The sequence below is a fragment of the Thunnus albacares genome, chromosome 13, assembly GCF_914725855.1.
Source record: "Thunnus albacares chromosome 13, fThuAlb1.1, whole genome shotgun sequence".
NCBI lineage: Eukaryota > Metazoa > Chordata > Actinopteri > Scombriformes > Scombridae > Thunnus > Thunnus albacares.
In genome coordinates this window covers 28755573-28783489 of record NC_058118.1, presented here as the reverse complement: position 1 = coordinate 28783489, position 27917 = coordinate 28755573, and the positions used below count along the sequence as shown (strand labels likewise).

The 27917-nt window shown below is 37.6% G+C and overlaps 1 long non-coding RNA gene across 1 annotated transcript; it reads right to left on the bottom strand.

Moving 5' to 3' along the window:
• Positions 1-22419, bottom strand: LOC122995958. The gene is made up of 3 exons (XR_006406895.1): positions 22304-22419; positions 10589-10593; positions 1-12 (listed from the first exon to the last, which is right to left on the bottom strand). It is a non-coding gene; the product is annotated as an uncharacterized LOC122995958 (long non-coding RNA).
• Between the last annotated feature and the right edge of the window lie 5498 nt (positions 22420-27917).

The following is a 27917-nucleotide window of genomic DNA, read 5'->3' as shown; positions in this document are numbered from 1 at the left end:
GCCTTTTATGCTCTATGTAGAGCACTTTGAATTGCTTTGTTGTTGAAATGTGTTATACAAATAAACTTGCCTTGCTTTGCCTCGGGTTTACCATTTTTCATATCCACAACTTTACTCAGGACCTTACATGATGAGTGATCTCAGACTAAGTTCTGCAATGTTCAGGGAATTGGCCATGTAATCAAGTTACACTAAATAATAAATCCATGTGTAATCCCATTACACCCACAATAATCAGATTATGTAGCAGAGGTAATTTAGTGGCCACTGATCAGTAAACTCATTTTTATAATCTTAAAATTAATAAAAATATTTTCTAACACTGATGGTTCATGTTTTATCTACTCAGCTGTTACAGTGTTATTATTCTTGTTATTAGTTATTATTGTTAATAATAATAATAATAATAATAATAATAATAATAATAATCAGAGGTGTCTTCTGGTTTCGAGCTTCAGTTCCACCATAATGAAACTGAGAACAAAAACAAACATCATTTTTATATGATTTTTTATAAAAAACATGGACTTACTTTAAAAACTCCTTTGGGTCAAAGGTAAAACTGTCTCTTTAGACAACTGTGGAGACATTGACGCTGCTCGCTGTGAAACTGTTCCAAACCTCCTTCAAACTATCAAAAACATTCACCAAAAAACAATCTCAACCTTTTCCAGGCTATTCCAAACCTCAGTAATTGTATTGACTGTGCTGGTGAGTGAACATATCATAACACGAGTCATGCAGCAGTGTTTTTACAGCAAAAATATTTTTATGGAGTCTGGTGAGAGTTCTTGAAGGATTAATGAGGCTGCAGCTGAATAAAAACAGGAATCAAAAGAGGATTTTCTTTGTAAATAATTGAAAACGTACTTACAGTCTGCTTGCTGAGGGACAACTGGATGTACAGATCGAAATTTGACGAACTGTGGGTGCAATCTGATTACTTATGATACCTTTTGTACTTTTTCAAAGTTCAAAGTGAGGGCCTTTACAGCAGTTTTCAGAAATCATCAGTGCATAACTTCATCAGGCACAGGGGACAGCAGAGATATTTTTAGACCAGAGGAAGAAAAACTAAACATGTCTCACTCCCACAGTTTTAACTCTTCAAGCATATATAATGCCACAAGCCTCCCCTCTCTCAAAATGTAAATATATATCCCATAAGATTAATAGTTTTTAAGATCTAAACCTTGATAGGAAGCACGCTGTACGGCTTTCTTGACTATAATGCAAACTGCAGGTGATCTCTCCTGTTTCTTAAACTTCTTAAACTTCTCTCTTCTTTCAGACACTGTGTACAGATATTATATATCCTCAGCCTCAGCTAATCCTGCTGCCACTAATGATATACAAATCTCTGGACAACAAGCTTTAGTTTTATGCAAATTGATTTCTCCTCAACAAAATGGGAACTTTTTCTCAACATGTCATTCTGGCAGACTCTCAGAAGCTGAACAACGTATCAGTGACAAGGAAGACAACATCCCTACAAAGTAAAATGGCAACTCTCCAGAAGCGAGTGGAGGCACTCACCGCAAAAATGGAAGACCAGGAGAACTGTAGCAGATACAACAATCTTCACCTCATCAACCTTCCAGAGGGCACAAAGGGGCATGATGCTTCAACTTTCTTTGAGTGGTGGCTCCCTGAGGCACTGGGCCCTGGTAACTTCCCTAACCCTGTCATCGTTGAGCGAGCTCACAGTCTGCAGGGATGTCAGGACCATGACTTCCCCAGGGTGCTCATAATGCGCCTCCTAAACTTCAGAGACAAAGAATGAGTGATGAAGGCAGTCAGTGTTAAAGGAAATGTGATGTTTGACGAATAAGTTTTTCCAGGATGTCGCCAGGGAGACACACTTTTAAGGAAGCAATTTGACAAGGTTGAACAGCAGCTGCAAGCCTTGAATAGTCCACCCAGCCAAGCTTTGGATCATGCATGCAGGCTGTTCCCAGATCTTTGAACACTTGGCAGATGTTAGCGTACATCAGAATCTTCCATCCAGCCAAACAAAGTGAATTGAGTGGTCAGAATCCCTGCTGTCAAGGGGATAATGATTGAGACATTTGGTTGGTAATATCTTCCCCTACTAAAGATGTAAGGAAATAACAAGGTAATTTTTATTATTATTATTATTTGTTTACTACTATTCTTTTTCTTTCTCGATTGGCCATTGTTTTAACAATCTTACCACATTGGTTTAAATGCTGCTTAGCACAAGTTTAGTTTTAGTCAAGTTAAGCATGAATACATCCATGCTTGTATAATACATCCTTGGTGTTAACATGTGGTGAGGTGTTAAAACCATGGATGAGCTGGATACCGGACCGAAAATGGCACCCATTCAGTCCAATAAGAACTGCTAAAATCTCCATGGATCAAAAATTCATAATAGAAAGAATCATACAATGGTGGTCTACGGGGAAAATGCTTTTGACTTATCTCATCAGCTGTCGAGGACCTGGTGCAAGGAGCTGTCCTTTCAGTTCATAAAGGACTGTGGTAAACGGGACCTCTGGTTGGTGAGTAACCCCGTTTTCATGGACTGTCACATTCAGCGGCCGTCATCTTAAATGTGGCCCAATGCACACTAGTCATGATCAGGCCTGCATCAGGGGATTAAATTAAAGGACTTTGCCGGCATTTTTATTTTGTTTTGATTAGAGTGTGGGCCCATCAATATTTGTGTGCATTCCGATATTGCTGAATCACCTTTGAGTAAGATAATTGAAGGTGCAAGAGTTTAAAGTGTCCTTAATGCACATTTGCTGTATATTTACTCACAATTAAGTGAAGTTGAGTAGAATATTTCAACTCAGAAGGGAAACAAGAGTGAAACCCTCAATTGGTGTATTATAGGCTATGCCTTTTTAGGGCTCATTTTGGGTTAATAAATCTTTTGATTTTGAGGTTTTAAAATGTTTAATGTGTTTTTTGTTTACAAAATTGTACTATTCAGAGGGGGTTTAAAGGTGCATCATAAGAGAGACCACACCCTAGAGTCTATTATTCACAAAGCAGACAGACACCCAATCAATACAAATTCAAAGTACACAGTACAGGTAGTATTACTATTGAGTGTGAGTAAATGAATCTGGGTGCTGTTCATAAGACCTATAGAGCAGAACAGTGTTACACAAGGCTTAGTTTTAAATGAAAATAATACAGTGGTCAACTTGTACGGACCCAATGATGACTGGCCCAAGTTTTTTGAAAATCTATTCTTTCTACTGGCCTTATTATCAAGTAAAATGCTAATTGCTGGAGACTTGAACTGCACAATCTCTCCTCACCTTGACAGTTCATCTGGTATTGATACCATACACACACACAGTGGGAAACGGCAGAACTTTATGAAAGAACTTAATTTGTGTAACCCCTGGAGAGGATTGTTTCCTAATATAACAGTGAATACTCTTGTTGCTCAAATGTAACCAAAGGTCACTCATGAATTGATTATTTTTTGATTTCCAACAACCTTTTCCCCAGAGACTGTGTTTATGATTCCATCGTGACTTTGGACCATGGTCCAGTCTCTCTTATTTATAATGAAAGGGTCTCAGAGGTGGTGGCTCCTCCTCCTAGTTTTTTAGAATATTTGGGAGTACATACAGACATTTTCTTTGACACATATAAAGATGAGACTACTGCTTCTATGAGATGGGAGGCATTTAAGACTTCCATCCGTGGACAGATAATTAGTTATACTAGTTCCAAAACTAATAAAATCAACTTAGAAATGCAAACCTTAGACAAATCAATCACACATTTGGAGGGGGAGGAAGACAAGTCAAAAGCCCATATACAAGATTTATTAACTCTTAGAGCCAAATACAATGCACTTTCTTCCTCTAGGGCCAAGAATAGCTTAATAAGATTAAAGCAATCATTTTATGAATAAGGGGAGACAACTGGAAAGTTACTAGCTTGGCAAATAAAGAAGCTGGATGCAGAAAGAGTATCCAAATTCCAAATGGCGATATAACTGTTGACCCTTTATTAATAAATGACACTTTTGCAGCCTTCTATCAGACTCAAATCAGAATCCTCAGAACTTGTAGAGGATCAATTTCTCTTTCTAAATGAACTTCACATCCCCTTCTCGTCAAAAGACAATAAATCTCAGCTTGACAGCGCAGTCGAAGGTTGTGAAATTCTAGAAGCCATAACGCACATGAAAGGAGGAAAATCTGTTGTTGCGGATGGACTTCCAATCGACATCTATAAATTATTTAAGTAAACCCATATTGGTAAACCCATTGAGGGATATGTATGATGAGTCTTTTCAAAATGGTCTACATTTTCAAAATTGTTTACACTGTATGTTAACTTAACTTAAACTCAAAAATCCTAATAAATAAATGCTTTAAAAAACTTTATTATGACCTCTAAATAACTACTTTTTTGAGATTGAACATGTCTAAAACTATCTGGGGCTGGTTTTTCCATGGCTCCATTGGACTTTTAAATTGTTTTAGTGAAACATGAGTACTGTGCGATGCATTTAAGTTTGCTTTAAACCCTGCTGGTGGTGACTGATGACATGTTTTTTCTTTGGGTCTTATTGTACTTAAGCTTTATGTGCTCTGCTAAGATTGTTCAGCACTGCAAACTCAGTGCCCCTTTTCCTGGATACGATTACTGTCTGCCTGCAGACTTAAGTTACAACAATATGGCTTAGCTTAAAAGGCAACACACACAGACACAAAAGAATTTTCCTTTTAAATCTTTATTGTGATAACAAGAAAATGAGAGCAGTTTATTATGTTCAGATAAAGAGTGTAAAGATCACAGACAAGAGCAAAACAGTTTGCTCTCTTGAGTTATTAGGCCTAAAACATTATGAGCAACCACAGCTTCTCGAGAATAACCTTTTTTGGTCAGTTATCAAAAAACTTCTGTATTATAAATGTTCTGTTATGATATAAGTAGAATATGATTTGAACTTTTATAAGATAATCTTAAGATAATGTGAATGCTGGTATCACGGATACATCCAAACACCCATTTTTCATGACTTACAGTATTGTAACCCATGTCTGCAAGCCATGCATATTATTATTTTCACACCATTGTCCTGCATTGTTTACATTTCATTTTGTTTGACTGTTTTTCTCGGCTCTTAACACCACTGGACACAGTTTGCAGTAGACACAGGATTGAGGTAGACTACAGGGAGTGTTGTGATCGTTGGAGAAAATATTGAGATGTTGGCAAGAATGTTCATAGTGCAATCTTGTTCGCACTATGACGCAAAAAATAAAACACAATGGCATGTGTAGAAGGGTTAGTCTCGGGAAAGGGAAACGCCAACAGCGCAATCAGGTCCCATTCAATTACCATCCAGACACATTATAAATACTCATTGAATACACACACACAGAGAAGTGTTTTCCCATTGCGTGCGGCAAAGTGCTATAGTCCCCGGTGATCAGCTTTTTTTTTTTTTTTTTATTGTTTCTCTTTTCTTTGTTTCTTTTGTTTAGTTATATTTAGTGTTGTTTTTGCTTTTGTTTTGTTCTTTTGGTTTAGTATATTTTGACTGACTGTAGGATTGGTTGCCTTGTGTTATCCGACGAACCCACTGCGCCTGAAGGACCTCGTCAGGTGTATTAATGCTGTCTCTGTGCCCCTTTATTTATCTTCAGATACCCGGGCTGTACTGTTTGGGGGCTCTAGCTGTATGGATTGTGGTGCACCTGCATGCAGATAAGTATTACACGGCACCTAGGGATGTTAGTTTGGTGTGTGTGTGCGCGTGTGTGTTTGCAGTGGTGGCAGTGCTGTGAAGGCACATGGTGATATAGTCGTGGGAAAAAGCAGTTATCCTGTACCGGTCAGCCTGGCTTGTTTTTTTTGTTTTCCTTTAGAGTGAGGAGTATTTTGAATATATATTTTCTTATTATATGCACAGACACAGCATGATTGTGAGGGTGTGTGAGGCATTTTAACTCTTAAATACCTACTTGGCAGATATTAACTTTATTATATTAATAAATTGATCTCTGGTTGTATTACAACGCCACTGTCATTTTTATAAATTGATCTTTTTAAATAAATTTTGATACAATTGGACTCGAAGCCACGTCTCTGTTTAATCTTTTACACTTATCTGTGTGTTGACCTGTATAGAGTAGGTGGTCTTGGGGGGGAGCCCGGGTTAAGGTGGGATTAGCCTTACCCTCCAGTTTGGCAGGTCACACATGCAATTAAAGAACTCAAAAACACAAAACTATGAGCTTTCAACTGTCGTCTACATGCATTAAATGAATGAAGTGACATCTGTATCAGATAAAAAAAAAGAATTCTTCTATATTCTGTGACATGATTACCGTTGTATACCCATGTTTAAATTTTTAACAAGGTCATTTCAGTCCATAATGTGCATCTTTAAAATAGCTGATAAACACAACCCTGTACCACAATGGTCCTTGATACTACATATTTAAAACATAATTTACATTCTAGCTCTTTCTGGGGTTGAAAGCATGATAATTGCATTCCAGCATTCCACAGAAATAAGATGTTGCGTGGCTTTGCTGACAGTTTATTAAGGGAGCAGTACACAACTACTGTCAGCTGTAGCCAACAAAAAATAATTCCATCGCATACTATCTGCCAAACACATAGCTCAAACAAATCACTGTCACAGCAAGCTGAAATGACAGACAGGCTTACCGCCCTCTTAGCTGACATGTGCACTGACATTATGGAAATCACTGCAACTGCACTGCATCAGACCATTTATCCCCAACTTCTTTATCTGAATATTTCTGAACACAGTAATGAACATACAATCTAACAGTAAGTCTAAAAAGTCACCTCAGTCTGCTCAGTCTGTTGAGTATGAAACAAGAGGACCAAAAAAAGGAATAAATCCATAAAGGTTGACTGAAAAGCATCACTTGTGTGACCTCCAGATGCTGAACACAGGGCATAAGAGGCTATCTGAAACAAGATGAAAACCTATGAATACCTTTTTTTGTTTTAGCCAATTCAATAAGAGACACTTGCATCAAGGGCTGAGCTGCAACCCAGTCGCCAGGTGAAAACCTTGGCATTGAACGTTTCTGCAAATCACAAAAACATATGTTTCAACACATGTAATACATATCATATCAACATTTCTACAAACATAGCATTTTAACATTTCTACCCGTTGAATAATGATGCTTTATGGTGTGACAACGCTGTGGTTAAGGTCTGGTTAAGTTTAGGCACAAAGACTACTTGGTTAAGGTTAAGGAAAGATCATGGTTTGGGTTAAAATAAAAAATAAATAAATAAATAAAAACGGCTGATGTCTCACTAAAAAAAATCTGGTTTTCTCGCCAGAAAAACGGCTGCAAATGTCCTGACGTCTTGCTAAAAACACCCACTTTTGTCGGTTGAAACGGGAAACATTGGTTTCGGTTTTGAGGTGGTCTCGAACCGTGTTCTCTGCTGATTTCCAACAAACGTACTAACCATCCACCTGCCCCTCCTCCTCCTATATAGGAAAGATCAACTCATATAGATCACATGTGAACTACGTCACTTTAGAAATGTTGAGATGATACATATTTTGGAAATGTTGATATAATACGTTTTGTTGAAATGTTGACATAATACATTTTGTAGAAATGCTGAGATGATATGTTTTGTTGACATTTTCATGATACGTTTTGCAGAAATGCTGAGATGTTACATTTTGTTGACATTTTGATATGATACGAATTGTTGAAATGTTAATATGCTACCTTATTTCACGTGTTGAAACGTAGATATTCAACGTTTCTGTGGTTTGCAGAAACATACAGTGCCAACGTTTTATTCTGGCGACCAGGCTGATCAAGGAATGACCATTTATAGCAAATGGTTACACAGTTAGATTTGGCAGAAAAGGCTCTGCTGTTTGAGGGAGCTCTCAAAGAATCTGAGCAGTGACAAGGATTCTGCTTGGAGAGCTAAGCCCCCTAATAAACATGAACATTAAAGCTTAGTTAAAATCAACATTATGAAATACCACATTAGGAGGAGGGTGGCATGGTGGAAGGAGCTGCTGAAGCAAACTGTGTCGGCAAGAGTGCAATCGGCAGAGTGAACTATGATATTGTCAAGTTAATATGAAAATACTTGAAACTTAAACAAAACACATCAACACTTACAGGTAAAAATATGTATATTGTAAAATATGGAGATTACATAAATCTTTCAGCATCTCAGATGAAACACAAAGGATGTGGTTTTTATAAGAAACTAAATAAAAGAAGCTTTTATCCATTGGTCGAGCATCATACCATCCAGTGAGTAAAACCTATAGGATTATTTTAAACATATTGTTATGACAATAGATCACAACATTCTGGGCTCTCCTCAAATCAACAAAGACCATACATGGATAACAAAGGACCACAGTCTCTCTGAAGCATATGATGATCACAACACATTTACACTAAAAGATGGCTCACATTTACAGTGACCAAGCATATTCTGAAAGTAAATCTAATTAAATTAACATATAGACAAATGATAATTAATAAATTATTAATGTAGGAATAAATGATCAACTATAAGCATGCGAATGAGTTTTCTCTCAGTGTACACTTGCATGAATGCGACTGGATGTTATCAGCCATACAGTATGTGGATGAGTCATGATTGTGAAGCATATTTAAAACATCTGAGGTTAATCAACTGAAACAAGCACAACTTCAGCGCTCTGCCTGAAAGAATCATATGATCCATAAATGTATGTCATTATCACAGTGGGCTTTTTAGTCACCTCTCCTTCATGAATAACAAAAAGAAAAGTCACAAATCACGATTTAAACCATTTATATCAGTACCGTCATTTTAAATACACACAGTGATTAAAATACACCAAGGTTAAAGGACCAGTGTGTCAGATTTAGTGGCATCTGGCGGTGAGGTTGCAGATTGCAACAAAGTGAATACCCCCCACTCCCCACCACCCCAGAGGAGGTGTAGGAGAACCTACGGTGGCTGCAAAATCATGAAAGGCTCTCTCTACAGCCAAGTGTTTGGTTTGTCCGTTCTGGGCTACTGTAGAAACATGGTGGTGCAACATGGTGGGCTCTGTGGAAGAGGACTCACTCTCTATGTAGATATAAACAGCCTGGTCGCCAGAATAAAACGTTGGCACTGTATGTTTCTGCAAACCACAGAAACGTTGAATATCTACGTTTCAACACGTGAAATACGTAGCATATTAACATTTCTACAAAACGTATCATATCAAAATGTCAACAAAATGTATCATCTCAGCATTTCTACAAAACGTATCATATGAAGATGTCAACAAAACGTATTATATCAACATTTCCAAAATACGTATCATCTCAACATTTCTAAAGTGACGTAGTTCACATGTGATCTATATAAGCTGATCTTTGCAGCCGTTTTTCTGGCGAGAAAACTGGCTTTTGTTAGTGAGACATCAGCCATTTTTATTTTATTTTTTATTTGAACTCAAACCATGATCTGTCCCTAACCCTAACCAAGTGGTCTTTGTGCCCAAACCTAACCAGACCTTAACCACAGCGTTGTCACACCATAAAACATCATTATTCAACGGGTAGAAATGTTAAAATGCTACGTTTGTAGAAATGTTGATATGATACGTATTACATGTGTTGAAAGGTATATATTCAACGTTTCTGTGGTTTGCAGAAACTTTCAATGCCAACGTTTTCTTCTGGCGACTAGGTTGATATAAAAGGCTCATTCTAAGGTCACGAAAACACAACAATTCTTAGTTTCAGGTGATTATACACTAATTAACTAATTAAAACACTCTCATGAATATTATATTCCATTTCTGCCAAGTCTGATCCACTTGATGCCACTAAATTCTACACACTGCACTGATTAACAGAAGTGTCTTCCTAACATGAGTGTCATGATTTTTATGTATAAAACATATAGCATATGTTGTTTCTTCAAGAAGTCAGTATTTCATTAAGTGAAAAGGACATTCTCCATCCAGATGAGACTGAGTCACTATGATACGGTCTCTCAGTATGTGTTTACAATAAAACACTACATAATTACCTCACTGTAAGAAACAATAAATTAAATGGGAGTTATATGATTTTGATCCATGCTGTCATACACTGCAAGGACACACTTCCTTGTCTCATCGTACGCTTCTGTTCTTTGTGTTGCTTCTTTTGTAAATGTATACTTTTTTTTTAATTTAATTCAATACAATTATGTGCTCAAATCTATATAAAACAGCATTTTCTAACTGTACAATACATGGTGTACTAAGCAGTGTTAAGCTCAATTCAGAATTAAAACTCTCAGTGTCACCACTTCATCTACTTACTCCAATGCCCAACACACATAATGTGCAATTTATCCTCTGCAATTTGATGTCAAAAAGAGACCATATAAACACTGACCCTCATCTATTATTACTGTAACTGGTGATGCGCCTTTCATACATTTCTGCATGTCCTTTTTTCCTGCCCTTCACAGCATTCCTCCCACTCTTCTGCCCGGAGTCTCTATGACAGACAGTTATACAAACAAGAGGTGACAACAATCAATATTTCCTGAAAGAGAGGTCAGATATTCACACTCTCTCTTTCAAATTGAGGAGACATTGGTGAGTGGTGGTCAAAGTTTAATCAGATTAAAGTCTGTGCAATTAAGGCAAAGAAAGAGAGGTGGAGTTGTGACAGGAACTGAATGCATCTCACCACCCTCTAATGAAATAAACAGGCAGTGGATTTATGTGTGACTGCAGTCCTACATGGTTATTTTAAACACCTATCATACTTTTTTATATCTTTTAGATTCTATTTCCATTTTACCAACAGGGATCTAAAAGATCCTGATTTGATATTTATCTCTAGGTCTGTCTAAACAACTAGGCACAGTTGTGATTTGCAAGTAGTAAGTGCCCTTTAAGACTGCATGTCTGTGGAGGATTTTCATTCCATCATTTGCATCAAGGCTCTAAATTTCTTGAGCTGATGGTTAAAATAAAAAATTCATAGCTCTGTGATTGAGCTTTTAGGGAATAAGTTAGTTATATGTCAACAATATCAAATATGATATGTGGGATATTTTTGATCAATCTTGAATTAATTAAAGAAGTTTAGCTTTCCAGTTATATGTGATATCCATCAGTGGAGATTACACCAGAATGATGTAATGTTATAATAATAATAATAATAATAATAATAATAATAATAATAATAATAATAATAATAATAATAATAATAATAATGCTGGAAATAATAATTTTTTAAAAAAAATATATCTCTGGTACTGCTGCATCAATTTTCCCCATTGCTCCCCACAGCTCCGATTTCATCAGGTGGGGGACAATGATATAGTTTGATGTGGTATGTTGGTTTTCCTCCTGTCCTCTCCAATTTTTTGAGTCACCAGCCGCCACTGGTGTGGGGGTTGAATGCAGCTCATTTTTGTAGAATACAGCAGAAAGGTCTATTTACATACAGTACATTATATACAAACTTTGAATGAAGTTTGGTGTTATTATCATTTATTTTACAATAATTATAGGTCTTATATGATATATAATTCAGTAGTGGGGATGACCTATGAGGGGAAGGGAAAAAATGGAGTGAGGGTGACAGCTTAGTGATAAAATGCTGTAGAAAAATACCATCAAAACTAAAAACTACAGAACAGAGCTACAAAACTAAAATTTGTAGCTCTGTACTGCAGTTTTTCCTTTATTAGGGCCCAAGCACCTAGCGGTTCACTCACACTCTCCATTCAAATATATGAGTATTTTTCTGTGTCCAGCTGCAGTTACTTATTGTCTCTACACACCTGACAGTACACATTTCAATCAAATTTTGACCAGGTCATGTGGGTCAAAAGTCTTTACTTTTCTAAAAAGAATAGACTTGATGAAAATTAGGAAAATAATTTGTTTTACACACAAACGCATCAAGAGTTTTCAATTTACTAATTGAAATTCAAGTGAATGGGCCCAAATCTTGCATGATTTTGATGACACAGGTGTGAGCAAGACAGACATGTCTCACTCTGCAGAAAATTCTCATCCTCACACCATTGAGATTTGATGTTTCGCCATGACAGAGGAAGTTGCTATAACTTTATTGTAAATGCTCCAGTCTGCACCAAACTTTGCATGTTTGATAAGAGTCCCAGCCTGAACACGTCTACATGACAATATTCAATCAGTGATGCAAACTGGCTAAATAGCGCTCCCTACAAAATTTCACTTACTTTTTGCATTGTCTGAAAACAGCCCGTGACATCTACATGCCCGTGACAGAAGCCTTTTGATTGCACTGCAGCCCGACGTGCGTGAAGGTGCAAGGGCCCGTTCAATGCTGCTTGCAGCTTTAATTTAGACATCACTCCCGGAGTTGGGGGTGTTCCCCAGAGATAAAGCTGAGATACTGACACAAGTGAAGTGCTCCCAAGGGACTCTCCATAACCTGTTTTTTCCATTCTTCTTTCCACAAAGTTAGGTTGTAAAAAATAGGCAATAAATGAAAAGTGCAAAGCAATAATCACCTCCGAAGTTCTTCCCTACACAGACAGTGTAGGTTACATGCTGTGCTGTCTCTGTGCTATGGGTGTATAAATAGGTAGAGGTCTGTCTGTAATGAGGCGATGAGTAAAGTTTTTGCTCAGTAGTCAGCACAGTCGTTTATGATCCGGGAGACTCCAGTTTGAGACCTGGTGTGGGAACCTCATGTATAAGGTAGTTTATTCATGAACACTTATTCTAACACTTTAATTTTATAAAATTAGAAGCGTAATAAAAACAAAACCAGGATTTTTAAGCCTTTTCCCACTTTTATTCGAATACAGATACAAATACAAATAATTTTGCCATCTCAACAAATACAAATACTGGGCCCTCTGCACGTCCCTAATACACACACACACACACACACACACACACACACACACACACACACACACACACACACACACACATATATGTTTATATATACTTAATAGTAGCATGCACAGACCCTCTATGGTGCAGTGGCATAAAAGAGGAGACACTTAGGGTTAGTGCATATACAGTACCAGACACATTTTCTCATTCAAGGGAATGTAAAAGTGTGTTTATGTTTAGGTTTAGTGTTCATTTTACTGTCAGGTTGAGTTGACCACAGCTAGAGACATTAGGCGGGACCAGAGGTGCACTTAGTAGGATAGATGAGCAGTCACTTTGGGCAAAAATTAAGCATGGAAACATTCTGTTGGGATACAGTTGTTCTTTGATATACAGTTTTTTTTTTAAAGGGGCACTTCAGCACTCAAAACAAGGTAACTTCTATTATAAACTTCCATTAAAAACAACAATTGATATACCTTAAGTAAAACATCTCATTGATTTTGTACTAATTGGAAAATTACCTGTAACATTTATAAATAAAAATACCCTAATTTAAAAGTCCCTACTTTCATTTGTAAATTTGTATTATTCATTTCTTACAGTTTATTCAGTTTAAATCTGAGAGAATATTCAAAAAAGTGGGAAAAGGAGCTACATGATGTCAAGGAAATCCTAGACTCAACACTTAAAATAAATTCAAAATGAGTCCATATTACAAATGCTGCCCCCATCGAATATCATTTTGACCTCAGTGAAGCTCAAATATCAGGAAGCAATAAACGCACTAAGTGCAAATTCACACTCAGAAATAATTTCATTTCAACTGACAGTGTTATATAACCAATTTTCTATTCTGCAACTGAGAGGAAAAAGGGAGAAGATATGTGGAAATGAAATAGAAAAGGACAGATGAAGAAGAAGGAGAACATTTAGTTATCAAGTAAAATAATGCTTTCAGACTTCTCTTTTAAATAGTTACAAGGAAAAGATACACTGTGTTTCATCTCTTGCTGTAGCTTGTCCATGCATATATTTTTTTTTTTTATCATGGGAACTTAGAGTATGCTGTACTCCATGTAAATGCATTTAACTGTTTCAACTCTACATTATTGGATGTTATTTTGTAAGATCACCTCTAGGTGGTGGTGCAGGATAAGCAGTTGGCTGTCATGTTTTCTCCATGTCTATATACAGTATATGGAGTTGTGCAACCCTTAAAAGACTACTTGTTAGTGCTATAAGTAAAGACATAGCAAAGTCCTATCTAGAGCCAAAACTGAAAAAGATGACTGATGTGGAGAAAAACAGGGCAGGCTGTGGTTGTTTGGTGTTAATATTCTACGTCTGTCTGTTACAACAATGACATGGTACACATAAAATGAATTACTCTTTATAAAAGGCACTAGAGAAATGTAAAATTCTACCCTATATCCTGTCACAAAAATCTGCTGCTGTAACAGTTTCTACTTGTGTTGTTTCAGGCTTTCAGCAACATTTTGGAACCTGGCTGCAGAAATTTCCTCCCATTCAGTGAGGTCAGCCACTGATGTTGGGTGATGAAGCCTAGCTTGTAGTTTGTCTTCCGATTCACTGGATGGTGTTGGATAGGGTGGAGGTCAGCGCTCGATGCAGACCAGTCAGTTTCTTACACACCAAGCTCTGAAAACTATTTCAGATACACAAAGCTGGAAGTACACTATTGTCTAAAATATCACTGTATGCTGTAGCATTAAGATTTCCCTTCACTGGGACTTAGAGGCCCCAATCCATGAAAACAAGCCACAGACCAAGAGTAGACAGAAGTATGTGGACAGACATGTCTACAGGATCAAAGGAGTGTGCATGAGTTCCTGGAGCTTTCAACCATATCTCATGGGTTTCATCAGCGGATGGAATTTGCTAATTTTTTGTTTCATTTTCATTTTTTCATTTTTTGAGCACTTTTAGAACCTTTCTTAACACTGTTAGTTGTAATTGCTTTGTCAAACTGCTGTTTCCAAGGTCAAAAATTATGTTTCAAGCTCAGTTTTTAAGTATGGTGGCCCACTAAAGACAAAACATAAATAAAAGTAAAAGTACAAACATTAAGGGGAGCACACTCCAAATCAAGAAATGCTATAAATACCAAAACACATACAAAAAGGAAAATGCTACAAAACCAATTGCTACACTCAAAGCGCTCTGGAACACTGGGGGGAGTGATGGGCTAAAATTGATCTAGCAACTACACAGACAGGCAGTAACAATGTTGTTGCTTGTTTTTTTTCTTTATGCTTAATGTTTGTACTTTCATTTTTGCATGTTTTTTGGTAGAGGAGTTTGATAACTAGAGAAGTTGAGATTGTTTGGCCAAACTAACAGCTTTAATTTCCAGATTACTCTAACTGTGTAAGTTTGACATTGATAATTTTATAATTCAGGCAGAGAGACACCCTGTGCTATAGCCAACACAAAATGTACCAATTAAAAAGATACTTGGTTTGAAACTCTTCTTCGTTATACCCCAGAGGTTCAGATTCAGGCGACACATACAAAAAAGAAATCTTAAGAGAAAGCATACTTTACTTCTGTTGGTGTTGATAAAATGGACTTTAAAAAAGTTGTCATTCCTATTGCTAATTTTAGGCCAAACAATATGTAAAACTAAAGTTGTGTGAATTTCAAATATGCTGTGTCATGACTTGCATTTTATATATATATATATATATCCCTTTTCCCTAGTCATTACAACTACAGCAAGCTTTATTGCAGTAGCCTTGTCTTCCACACTAGGGGGAGCTGCAGTATAACATCTGTGTTGCAGCTACCTTAAAGTCACTGCACTAACTACTGAATAAAACTGAAATGGCAGCTGTGTAAGAATTACTCCCTCACAAAACACTGAAAATGGGTGGGTGGTGTGTATTCTTGATCCCAAGGACTTAATTTTCCAGTTAATGAGTCAATTATGTTTGCAGAAGATAACAGAAACAGTTGACATCTTGAATATGCAGAATGTGAGCGAATGCTGAAAGAAACACACATGGTGGGTGGGGAATAGGCTGTTAAGTAATATCCATTATATTGATGTATATTATGAACTTCACTTTGACAGACAAACAGAAGTTTCCATAAACTCTGTTGAGCAAAGCATCTATAGAAAGACATCAATTGGGGCAGGAAACATGAGCAGTCAGACCTTCAGACAGGTTGTTACCCAGTCGCAAGGTTAGCAAAACATTTTTTGGTGGGGAAAATAAAGCAACTGGTTTAAGTTTTACCCACTGTCTGTTGCAACATCCATCACAGTTTACAGACAAACTTTGTGGTTGAACTTTGACCAACTGTGGTTTCTTGCTCTGTCAGATTTTGTTTATACCAAAGCTGTAATAAACCAGAAATACCCTTTAGCTCAGTTTGCCCAACATGAATCTTGTGGTGGAAAAGGAAACACCAACATAGTCCACCAACTGGAGAAAGCACTAATGTGATTCACCAAATGAGAGATGCTTGGCTACGAGACCGGCAGTGTCCTCCTTAGAAACCAGAAGATTGGAGACTGGAAGTCAAGATAAAAGGCTTGTCGAACATAAACTGGGCCTGTGCTGAATCAGTCACCGCTGATTTCTTCACAACACACTGACTCGACTTGCTGTGGTGTCACGCTGACATGAGCAATGACGACCTCATGACGGGAGACAGCTGCAGTTTTCAGAGCCACATGCCCCAGTTGCTCCCCACCAACTGCACAAGTTCCATGCATGATTGGAGATGACTTGCTGATGACTGAGCTCAATGGCTGAGAACTATGAAGATGCTGGAATTCATACAACTCTTTAATCTCCAAAACAGGGCTCAGTTTAGAATAGACACTTGTTTCTTGTCCACCCGAGGTTGAAAATGATCTGAATGCAACCTTGATATTATCTAAAATTATGTTATCAATGAAAAATCAGCGTAGAACACATGGCAGTTATGTTAAAAATATATTTTTTACACTCCCTCACTCACTTATTTTTAAGAAATTAATATCTCTGTGATGCCATGTCTTTATCAAAATAAAAAGAGAAAATATGAAGTGTTTTGAATTAGCTTTAGTAATCTTAGGCTATGCTGTAGATGCTGTTTTTTTATAGTCACGTGCCCAAATGAACATTGACATGTGTTTTTTGCTGTACTGAATTCTCCTGTTCATACTTGCCATTAAGAGATCCCTTCATAATGCACTTTCGATGTAAATATGAGGGACAAATTCCACAGCTCTCCCTCCATACAATCTTCAAATAAACAAGTCTTTTTAGAGCCAAATTCCCTCTTATACTTCAACTGCAGCTGAACAGGAAAACGCTGTCCATCAAGAGACCAAGAAGGACATTTTTACAAAAAAGACTGGAAGATGGAAGTTTATATTCCATCTTCCAGACTGAAGATTGCAGTTTATCTTCAGTTAAACCTTTAAATACATGTCTGCTCAAAATGAGGACTGTGGATCACTTACATTGAAAGTGCATTATGAATGGATCTTCTAATGGTCAGTATGAATAGGAGGAATGATTATGGCGAGCAAAACCTGTTTCAATGTTCTTCTATTGTTTTAAGACAGACTTGAAATACTGTGAATCTACCCTTTAACATGCAGTTATTTTTAGTATTTCTGATCATTGTTCTTGTAAAATTTATAACTGTCACAAGTACTGTCGTTTAATTTTGCTACACTACTGACTTTAAAATACAGCACATTTGCAAATGACCACATAGTTCTTCAGGTTTGACAGTTGTCAAGAATTTTTATTATTTTCATGAGTCATTTCACACATGTACAGTATGTCACACATAACTACTTGTGATTAGGGTTCATTCTCTTAGCAAGTTAAATGCTATCCTCAGAATCTGAGTCTGACGGCGCCCTAAGATTATTAAGACATTCAGACAAGTGACAAATGATAATAAATGAGTAGAGACCTTAGAGCCATGGGGTCACTGAATGCTTTGATGAATATGAAAATGGTATGATTGTATGACCTTCGCAGTCACTAGATCTCAACTCAAATGAATAGTCATGGGAGATTTTGGTGTGACGTCTTCTCCCTGACACCATCATCAAAACACCAAATAAGGGAATATATCTTGAAAGAATGGTGATGCCAATAATCAGAATGAAATGCTATTTTCTTTCTCTTCATTCGTTTATCATAACATTGTGTTCATGTTAGCTGATTTTATTTTGAGTTATTTTGAAATATAACACCCCCTTTCTTTATCCCGCCTTCCAAGCGCTGATTGGATGATTGTTTCTCAAACTGAGGGAAACAACCATTAATCAGCAAAACACAAGACCAATATTTGAATCACTCAGTGACACACAAATATACAGACAAGAGACAAATTAAAGGTAAAACCAAGCCACAACAGCTTCACTGCACCTTGCCATTGATTCTACAAGCTGAACATATTAGTGACAGTAAAACTTTTGTACTTTCAGAGTTTAAAAACAGGCATTAGTGCCAGTGAAGAAACCTTGGTCTATAAAGAATACGAAATTAATGTTACCTGTTCTTAAACTTTCAGAATTCTCATGTTCTAAAAACTACGTCTTTCTGATGACATCAATCCACCTCTGTCAGCTTTTCATTTTACTTTGACACTACCTGCTGGTCCGTTTGTTAATTTCTCCCTGTAGCTCAAGAGAAAGATTTGATATCACTTTATTTCTGTTCTTTTTTCATTCCAACATTCACACAGTTAAAATTAAAATGTTTTATACAATGAATGTGTTTTACACAGATTTAATCACAGATGTCAAAATGCACACACACACACACATACAAACCTATCTTTACTGACTTCCGCACCCTGCAGGCAGCCAGGCCTGAGATCAGGGGCTGAGGCTCTTGCCTCCCGTCCTGCTCCCTTGAGGTTAATTATGTTCACTTTACCAGCCGTGACTCACTTTCTATCTGCCTGAAAAGCTCACAGACAACTACAAGCCCCGGCATAGCTGCTGTTATCGCTAACAACTAGCCCCTCCAAGCAGTCTCTCTTCACACGTGATATATCACGGCCATGCCAAGGATGGCTAATTAAAATGACTGGCTGTGCACAAGCCTGGATGTGAAGCAGGTAGTGGAGTGGACCAGATACCACGAGGATGTTGCTACGCTGGTGTTAAAACTCATTCTGACACTCTCTTCTGTTGTATGTTGTACTTCAAAGTACGTGCTCACTGCCCATCTCTTCCCTCTGTCCACTAAGACGAGAAGAATTGAGAAGTGGGGTTCTGTGTTTTCTTTTGTTTCCCTCTCTCCTCTTTGTTAAGTATATGTTCTTATATAATTATACAGTCTACTAGGGGTGTGCCTGAATACAAATACATTATTCGGCAAAGCACAAATAATGTTTTTTTTTTTTTTTTCACGAATATTTGTTTCATACAAATATTTAAAAAAATATTTGTTAGTTAGAGGTCTGTCTGCAATGAGGCGACGAGGGAAGTTTTAGCTCAGTAGTCAGCGCAGTCGTCTATGATCTGGGAGACTCCAGCTCAAGACCCAGTGTAGGGACCTCCTTCATAAGGTAGTTTATTTATGAACACTTATTGTAACACTTTAATTTTCTAAAATTAAAAGCGTAATAAAAACAAAAATAGGATTTTTAAGCCTCTTTCCACTTTTCTTCGAATACAAATACAAATACAAATAATTTTGCTGCCTCAACAAATACAGATACAAATACAAATACTGGGCCCTCTGCACATCCCTACAGTCTACATGCATGGTAACTTTAGTCTCACAACAGCAGAAGCTATAGAGACAAAATGATCTCAAAAAGTAATGAAATCACATATTTTTAGCACTCACATTGCATTGAAACATTTAATTTAAAATCACTCACAAACTAACTACAGTTGATTTTGAGAAGTACTCTCATTTGCTTTCCTTCTGAGAGTGCCCTGACTCCCAACTATCCCTACCCTACCCTACCCTACGAATACAAAAAGACAAAGCACAAGCAAACAACATCCACCTTTACTTTTACTTTAAGGTTTTAGATTTGATTACATTTTTATTTGAATTAATGGTAATACTTTATAATAAGGGTGCACATAATATACTTAAATAATGCTTAGCTAAAGCTTGAGTCAAGAGGATTTTCTGCATGAATTAATACAGGATGGATCATGAATTTCTTTTGCTCACCATTAACAAATGATCAAGTCACTATGACTTTATGTGATTAGCTTACACTTAATAGATAGTCAGTTAATGAATGTTAATTCACAGCTACTTTAGACACTGACTGAGTTTTTATATCCACAGTTACTCTGGGTATAAGATTAAAGCATGATACAACCTGATCATGTACAATGTATCCGTCCTGTGTTGCTAGCTTGTAAATGTGGCATAAAGACCATTGCATCATGCAGCAAGATAGATATTGCATCTGACTACCAGTTTGATGAATGAAAAAAGCAGCATCATAGAGGCTGATATAAAGCAGCAGGTATAAAACACCCTTTACTATAGCTGTAATTCAGCTAATTTGGAATATCAATTAATGTATGAAGTAACTGTGAATTAACATCCATTAATCCGTTTGTTAATAGTGAGCATCAGGAATTCATGATACATTCTGCACTGATTAATGCAATAAATCATTGTGACTCATGTTTTAGGTAAGCATTACATAAGTATATTTGTTGTACTCTTATTATAAAGTGTTACCGAATCAATGTCACCATCTTGGAGTTATTTATCCAGTTCTTATAATATGCCATCCACTGATGAATAACATGAGATGCAGTTGAAAATTATTTTATTAACAGTAAATTCCATTTATAAAAAAGTTCCAAATATAATAATATTTGGTATTCCAGACGTTCACTTCTAAGTGTTACTTGGCTGATATTGTAATTATACCCAAGAAAACTTAAAACCAATGAGAAAGTCAATGAGAGTTTTTGTTTAATGGTTTTGTTTTTACAAAAAGTTATTGTGAATGCAGCAGCACCACTTTTACAAGCACTGACAGGCTTACAGACACTCTGAGATAGCTGTCAGTAAAGAGTCCACAATGGTCCATTCAGCTGCAACACATTGGCTGCTGCTGGTAACCATGACAGTGACAAAGTGGCCCTAAAATTACTCTGTCATCACATGAAACATCAGATACATTGGCATTGCCACACATTCATAATCAATACTATGATTAATGTTGTTACAGGGCTGTGTTAACAACCCGTTGAGCCACCTTAACTGACAGAAGATTCAGTGTAATACATACAGTGTCTAGTTTTTACCAGATTGTCCAGGAAGTCTTCAAATACAAATACATGGTCTTTGTATACTAATGGAATAAAATTTCCCCACCAGGAAAAATGGGTTACATAAGTCATTTATACAACTAGAAAAAGGTAATAGTGTGACACACTAATAGCATGGGAGGGTGAGATGATCAGGCTCGTGGATGGGTACTCATATCTGCCTTTAACTGCGATGGCCCAGTTTCATTTTCAACTAATTAAAGCTTCTCTGTTCACCTGATTTTTCACCTTTAGCTGCTTTAATAGCACAGCAAGTAAAGCTTAAAAAAAAAAAAAAAAAAACACTATTGCGAGGGTTGAAACTGATGATTTCTTCCAGTGATTCAACATCAAACTAAATTGCTCACTGTTACAACTAGACCACTATTGGCACTTTTTGTATCATTACTTCTTACTGCAAGCCACCACTTACTAATGAATAGATAGATACATTGGGCATGTTGGGTATTGGGCTTTGATCACTCCTTTTCCTGATCAAAAGTAGCCTGAAGAGGTGGGAATATTCCTGAATGTGTATTTTGAACTGCAGCACAAAAAAACTCTTTTGAGTATCAAACAACCCCCCCCCCCCCATAGGCTTGACAGGTGTATCTGAAAGGTGCATAGCTTGTAAATGGCAGCTGTAGTCAGTTTAGATTTCAAAGGAGACCCAGGATCAAGGTAAAAGAATTGTAACAAAATGTCCATAGAAACTTCTGCAGAATAATGCACTCTATTGCTCTTTTGTGGGCTCAGTACATTCCAAACACCCAGTTTCTGCAAGCTTACATTTATATCGTAAGCACAGCACTTTTTAATTCTAAATGTTTTTTTTTATTCTGTATTCTTGTCTCGACAATGGTTGCCAAACAACAGAAACAACTGCCCGGTGTTTCTACATAATATTTACATGTAACTTCCCTTCTCAAGGACTTACATTCATTTAAATAAACAGCAATAGTTATGAGACTTCTCTTTGTCAAACTTTAGCTTTAGCTACAAACTTTTAGTGTCCTTGTAGCTCAGTATGCTAAGGCACATACTCTACCTCATTTCTGATTTAATGCATGAGCATGGCTCATATCATTCACTGCATGTCATATCCTCATCACTCACATTTTCATTTCATTCCACTGTGTACAAGTTGAAATCCTGACTGATCCTCAGTCATGTATATAATGTTACAATGTGAGATGTTCATATTAAACGTGGCCAAAGTTTGAAATGATGAGGTAAACGAGTAATCCCTGTTAGCAAAAAGTGCAGGCTTCAGACTGCTCTGCTAGGTTGCTAGGTTTCCATTTTTTTTTTTTTACTTTCAAGGTGAGCCCAACTCTTAATGGATTTATTTATATGGTCATCTGCTCCAGGCACAGCATGTACAGCAGTTATGCTCAAGCGAAGATATTCCAAGCCCAAAGCTTGAAATATCTTTGATCCTCTTGGTAAAATTATGTTCTTTTTAGTAAACGTATGTACACGTTCTCACAAAACAGTCTCCTTTGAGTATTATAGGCATTTAATGTACTCCAGCATACAAATAACTGATGGTGCAGGGAGATAATATGCAGTTGTTTGGCGACAGCAGAATAGCATCTTACTAGCTGTGTGACTTTTATTTCCTGTCAACATATGTGTTCCACTTCAGTCAACATTTTAGCACATTTCCCACATGTACACCTATAAATAGGGGCAAGGGCGTAACTTTGGATTGAACACTAGGGGGGGGGTTGAGATCTCCACCCATGTAGGGGGTCCGGGGACATGCCCCCCAGGAGATTTCTTTTTTGCAAATAGGCTGTTAAATGGCTGTTTTGCATTAATTTTAAGGGGAAGAGACATACCAAAACAACATGCTCTACAAATCCCAAGTTGAAAAGCATAAAATCATTCACTTAGTATAAAAGATCTCATTTCCTGCTCACCTGTGCCTCCTTTCCCTCTCTGGTCACCTTGCCTGCCCTGCTGCTATATTCCCTCTTAGCTTCCCTCTTGGATCTGATGAAATATAAGATACAACTTAGAAATAAAAACTAGATATACCTGATATTAGCAAGATAATTGTAATTAGCTAGTAGCTCCAGTAAAAGTAGTCTGATCATATGATGGCTAATGTTAACCTAGCTAGCTTACAGTTCAGCTAACATAATGAAACAGTTGAAAATAAGACTTTTAATTCTTATGTTGTTCCTCTTTTCATGTTGTATGCCAGCTTGCTATTGCTTGCGCTGGCAGTTACTGCTGCTGCTTGGGTTCGTTATTGGGGGGGCTACAACCTCCCCCCCTTCCCCATTTACGTCTATGAATAGGGGCATATATAGAGAGACTTTTATATACAGCTTGTGATTGAAAGACTAAATCCACCATTGTGTCACAGCAGGTAATGAGCGTAATATTTACCAAACAGAGACATCTTGCTGTAATCTTAGTTGCTGCAGATGTTCATGCTGTTCATTCATGTATTCCGGATTGGATTCAGCTCAATTTGTGCGTAGTACAGTGGAAATCTTGTCCCAGTGATGCTAGGTGCCAGAGGAAAGGACAAGGGGTCACAAAGCATCAGACCTCATCCTCTGAGGACCACAAATACCTGCAACAAGCATCATTGTCATAGACTGAGCTCATAAATGCTCAGTTTTGCACAGAACTGATTGAAAGTGGCAAGTGATTTGTAATTTTCACATCTAGTAAACAGAACTTGGTTTCTGAGATGGTAAACCTGGGCAAGTTGGGTCTCACAACTAAAGCATGTTATGTTCCCTTTAAATGTGCATCTTTGTGATGATTTTACATTCTTTGTATCCAGGGCACTGTACAACATGTAAAATAGGCTAATCCCAGGGCACACCAGTTACAGCCAGCTCTCCTGGGATTATTTAAATTACTACGTCAATAACTAAAATGAAGACTCACCAGTGTGCAGGATATGATAAAACTGATACTATCCAAATCCCTTGTTGCAGGCAAAAATATGGTTTAGAGCAGGTTATTGACTGACAGATCATAATATAATTTTATGTCTTCAACTGTGAAGACTAACTCTGGTGGGACTATGAATTAATGGCCTATGTCTACTGCATTTGCTATTCCCTTGCATCCAGTAACAACTCTTCCCTGTGCCTACTCACTTATAAATCTTTATGACTTGTTAACCATCACATAGGGAGACAATTTGATACACAGAGCTCTTATCTGCTGCAAAATGCATTGTACTTGAGAAAGACTACCTTGGAAAGGATATGTATGGGCACTGTTTTTCTGAATACGTATGGGTGGGGTTTGGGGGTGACAGCAGTGAATCACTGATAGTTCTTATATCCTAAAGTAATTCGCAAGTTTTCCTTGTTAACTAGAGTTGCTGTTTTGCGAGGCTGTCTCATGCCTCCTATTTTTGATTTAAGCCCTTTAATAACCTGGTCATCAACCCTAAACCCAATGATCTCAGATTTAGTTTTAAATGATTATTTCTTGTTGTTGCTTTTTTTCAAATCAGTGCTAATTCCTAGTCCCTCCATTCACTAGCTTAAAGAAATGTCACTCCATCACTGTTTCTGGCTACAAATCCTCTTTTCCTTTGCCCTCCAGACCCTGTTTGTCACAGCTATTGTATTTCTGCTCTCTAACAGGAATTCTTACATGGTGCAAGCTGTGGTTTGTTCACTCCTCACTGGACTTCATCCAACTGACCTGACTGACCTCTCAAAAAGTATTGATCAATTCTCGGTCCTCGCATCCCTCTGTCAAAAATCTCTTTTTAACCTGGTGTGTTTTTGAGTGTGAGGAGGCAAAGCAACCAGAGGCAAGGTCAAGTACGGGTCTGAGGTGGAGAGAGGTGAGGCCATGTCTGGATTATTAACAGGGCACGAGGTGCCTCTGAAAGATAAGTGACCCCTGAAATGCCCCTGAAACCCCCTACGCTCCCCGTTCATATGAGGAACAATTTCTCATTATTTATATTATAAAATTATAATGTTTCAAATATATTGTTGTATGAATAATTATCAAAATAGTCTAACAACTCCTAGCAGTGTTGAGTATCTGGATTTGAGTCATAATTGATAAAGCCAATATAAGGCTCAAGGGTATCATGTGAAAACAAATGATGATGTAGTCTTTGTGTAAAATCTGGTGGGGTTTAAGCATGTTGGTTGGCAGACCAAGGAGGGACAGTGGAGGCAGGGGTCACTAATAAGTCTATTTTGTTTTGGGATGATCTTGTTTGTTGATCTCAAATTGCAGTGTGAGCATTTTTTTATGTTATGCAGCTGAGAAAGTTGTTGGAGTGTCAGGAAATTATCAGTGCAGTATTCAAGATCCTCCAGAGAGGTGTTCTATCAACGCAGCTAAAGAAAGCTGCACTTACTTGAAGAAGCTGGGCTAGAATTAACGTCAATTGAGGCTCAATCAGTTCCACTAACACAGCCTAGCTGCATTTAGTCAACGCTTACTCTAGCCAGGCTGGAATAAGCTTGCAGTATGCATATGCACTGAGGACATAAGTAGCCCAGAACAGTCAATTGTCAAAAGGGTGATTATTATAGCAATTTCTTTTTCTTTATTTCTCATGCAGAATTCCATCTAATTGAAATTTGTATATTTACTAGCCTGTGCAACAGGCAAACAGTGTGCGCACATTTTTGAAGCAGCGGGTTCTGACTAGTGCCAATGATAAGTTCCTTCTTTTCCCTGGCAACAGAACAGGCAAAGAAAGTGGTGATCCTTTCCTTAAATTTCTTTCTCCCCCCTTTTATTGTCAGAAGCTTTGCGAAGACTACATTTGTCATTGAGAGAAAATTACTTTCTGTCTCCGTCATGATTTCAATGTGCATGCAGCAGCAGTCTCAGGAGGGCAATATGGTGCCACAGCTGCTTACCATAGGAGTAAAGTACAAAAAATAGATAGACCATAGTTAAAAATGTTTTTCCATATGTTGTCATGTGTGAAGAGACCCAAAGTGAACACTATAAGTGGACTATTACTATACGCAAATTATTTAAGATAGGATTACTTCAGTGTTCATCTTTCAGGATGTTTTTACCAGGAGCCGAATTATCCGCAGATATGTCCTACTCTCCAGAACAAACAGGTCCGTTGATTAAAACAGGAAGAAACACTGAATGAAGCAGTTCCACGTTAAAAATCTGTGTTTCTCTGACGCTGTTTAGTGGACAGAGGACGTCCAGTAGAGGCTGTGAGCTGAGCTGCTGTTAACGTTTGATTAGCTTGTTTCTCTGATAACTTGATACCTGATAACCTGATACAGGCGTTCAGCAGGTTTTTACAGTGAGCCGAATCATCCCCTCAGGTCTCCTTGTCTCCAAAAGAAACGTACACGGGGAATAAAACTGTAAAAACGGTGAGAAAAACAGTTTCACATTAAAAATCTGTCTTTCCAATGCTGTTTGCAGAAAGAGGACGTCCGGTAGGGGCTGCTAGCTGAACTGCTGTTAATGTTTGCTCAGCTTGTTTCTCTGATAACTTAAGACCTAGACGTCCAATGACTAAAATCCTTCATCCGATTAAAGATACAGCTTAAAACGACCAAGATCTAAAAAGTTTATCATAAAAATGTGGCTTATAACTGAATGAAAGTCGATTATTGACAGTTTCTGGCAGATAACCACAACGCTGACTTATTATCTTGTATGTATAAACTCTTTGGTAGATGCCATTGTGACAGACAATCACAACGCCAACAATGTATAATCTTGTATGTGTATAATCTTTGGCAGAGGCCATTGTAGCAGACAACCACAACACTGACGCATGCATCTTGTGAGCGTATACTCTTCAGTAGAGGGGGCATGACGCCACTGATGGGCGACCAAATGAAATGGACTGTTACCTTGATTAAAATTACTGATTTCTCTGGGTTTGAAAATTGTTGGAAACATTTGGGATAATGTAAGTATACAACTCAACAAAATATATAACATAGGTCTAGTTGTTTTTAGACATTTTAATGCAGAATAGTTACATATTATAGCTTTAAAAGTACTATAACTTCTTAATTTTTCACCAAGCACCATGTGAGGGAAGTTAAGATAGCTGTTTTAAGGTATTCTGTACTTAGTGCACTGAGCCACGAGAGCTCTCTGCATCTTTTCTCCCTGCTGGGGAGCACTTTTGGCCATGCGCTTGACAATGCAAAAGCGTCTTAACCTTGCTTTGCCAGGTTCTGAACTTGACTCTCATTGTTTTCTCTCCAACTGCGAACAACTCCAAAAGCAGCGGACCTTCTAGCCTCAACAGAATTCCTTGCCCTGAATCCAGCCACCCTCAAACTCTAGCCAGAACAACTGGGGCAGCGAATTCAGGTTTTATCTAACCAGATGATAGAATCTTTTTTCCAAGCTTAGAGAAAGCTTACCAACAGGCAAAGTAAGATGATGCTTTCTGTGGAGTCCCCACTCAACTGTAAATGGCTGGAGTGCTGCAGTTATTGTGGAGAGATTGTGGAGAGATGACAGTAAACAAAGGACAGAGAGATGCCGCAGAAGTCTCAGCTGGATTTGAGATGTTGCTGTTAAGCATCTTTACCCCTATTCCACAACTTCACTGCTTTCAACTAAAATGGTCTGAAAACTCAGGACCCAGTTTAGTGATTTGGGGGCCCATGGAAACTCAGACATGGGGCATCTGTCATGCCTTATTTTCAGCGTTTCTCTAACTGAGAATGTTGCCACTGGTAGTGGTAGTGTTAAAAGTACTCAGATCTTTTACTTAAGTTATACTATTAATACCACACTGTGAAAATACTCTTGTTACAG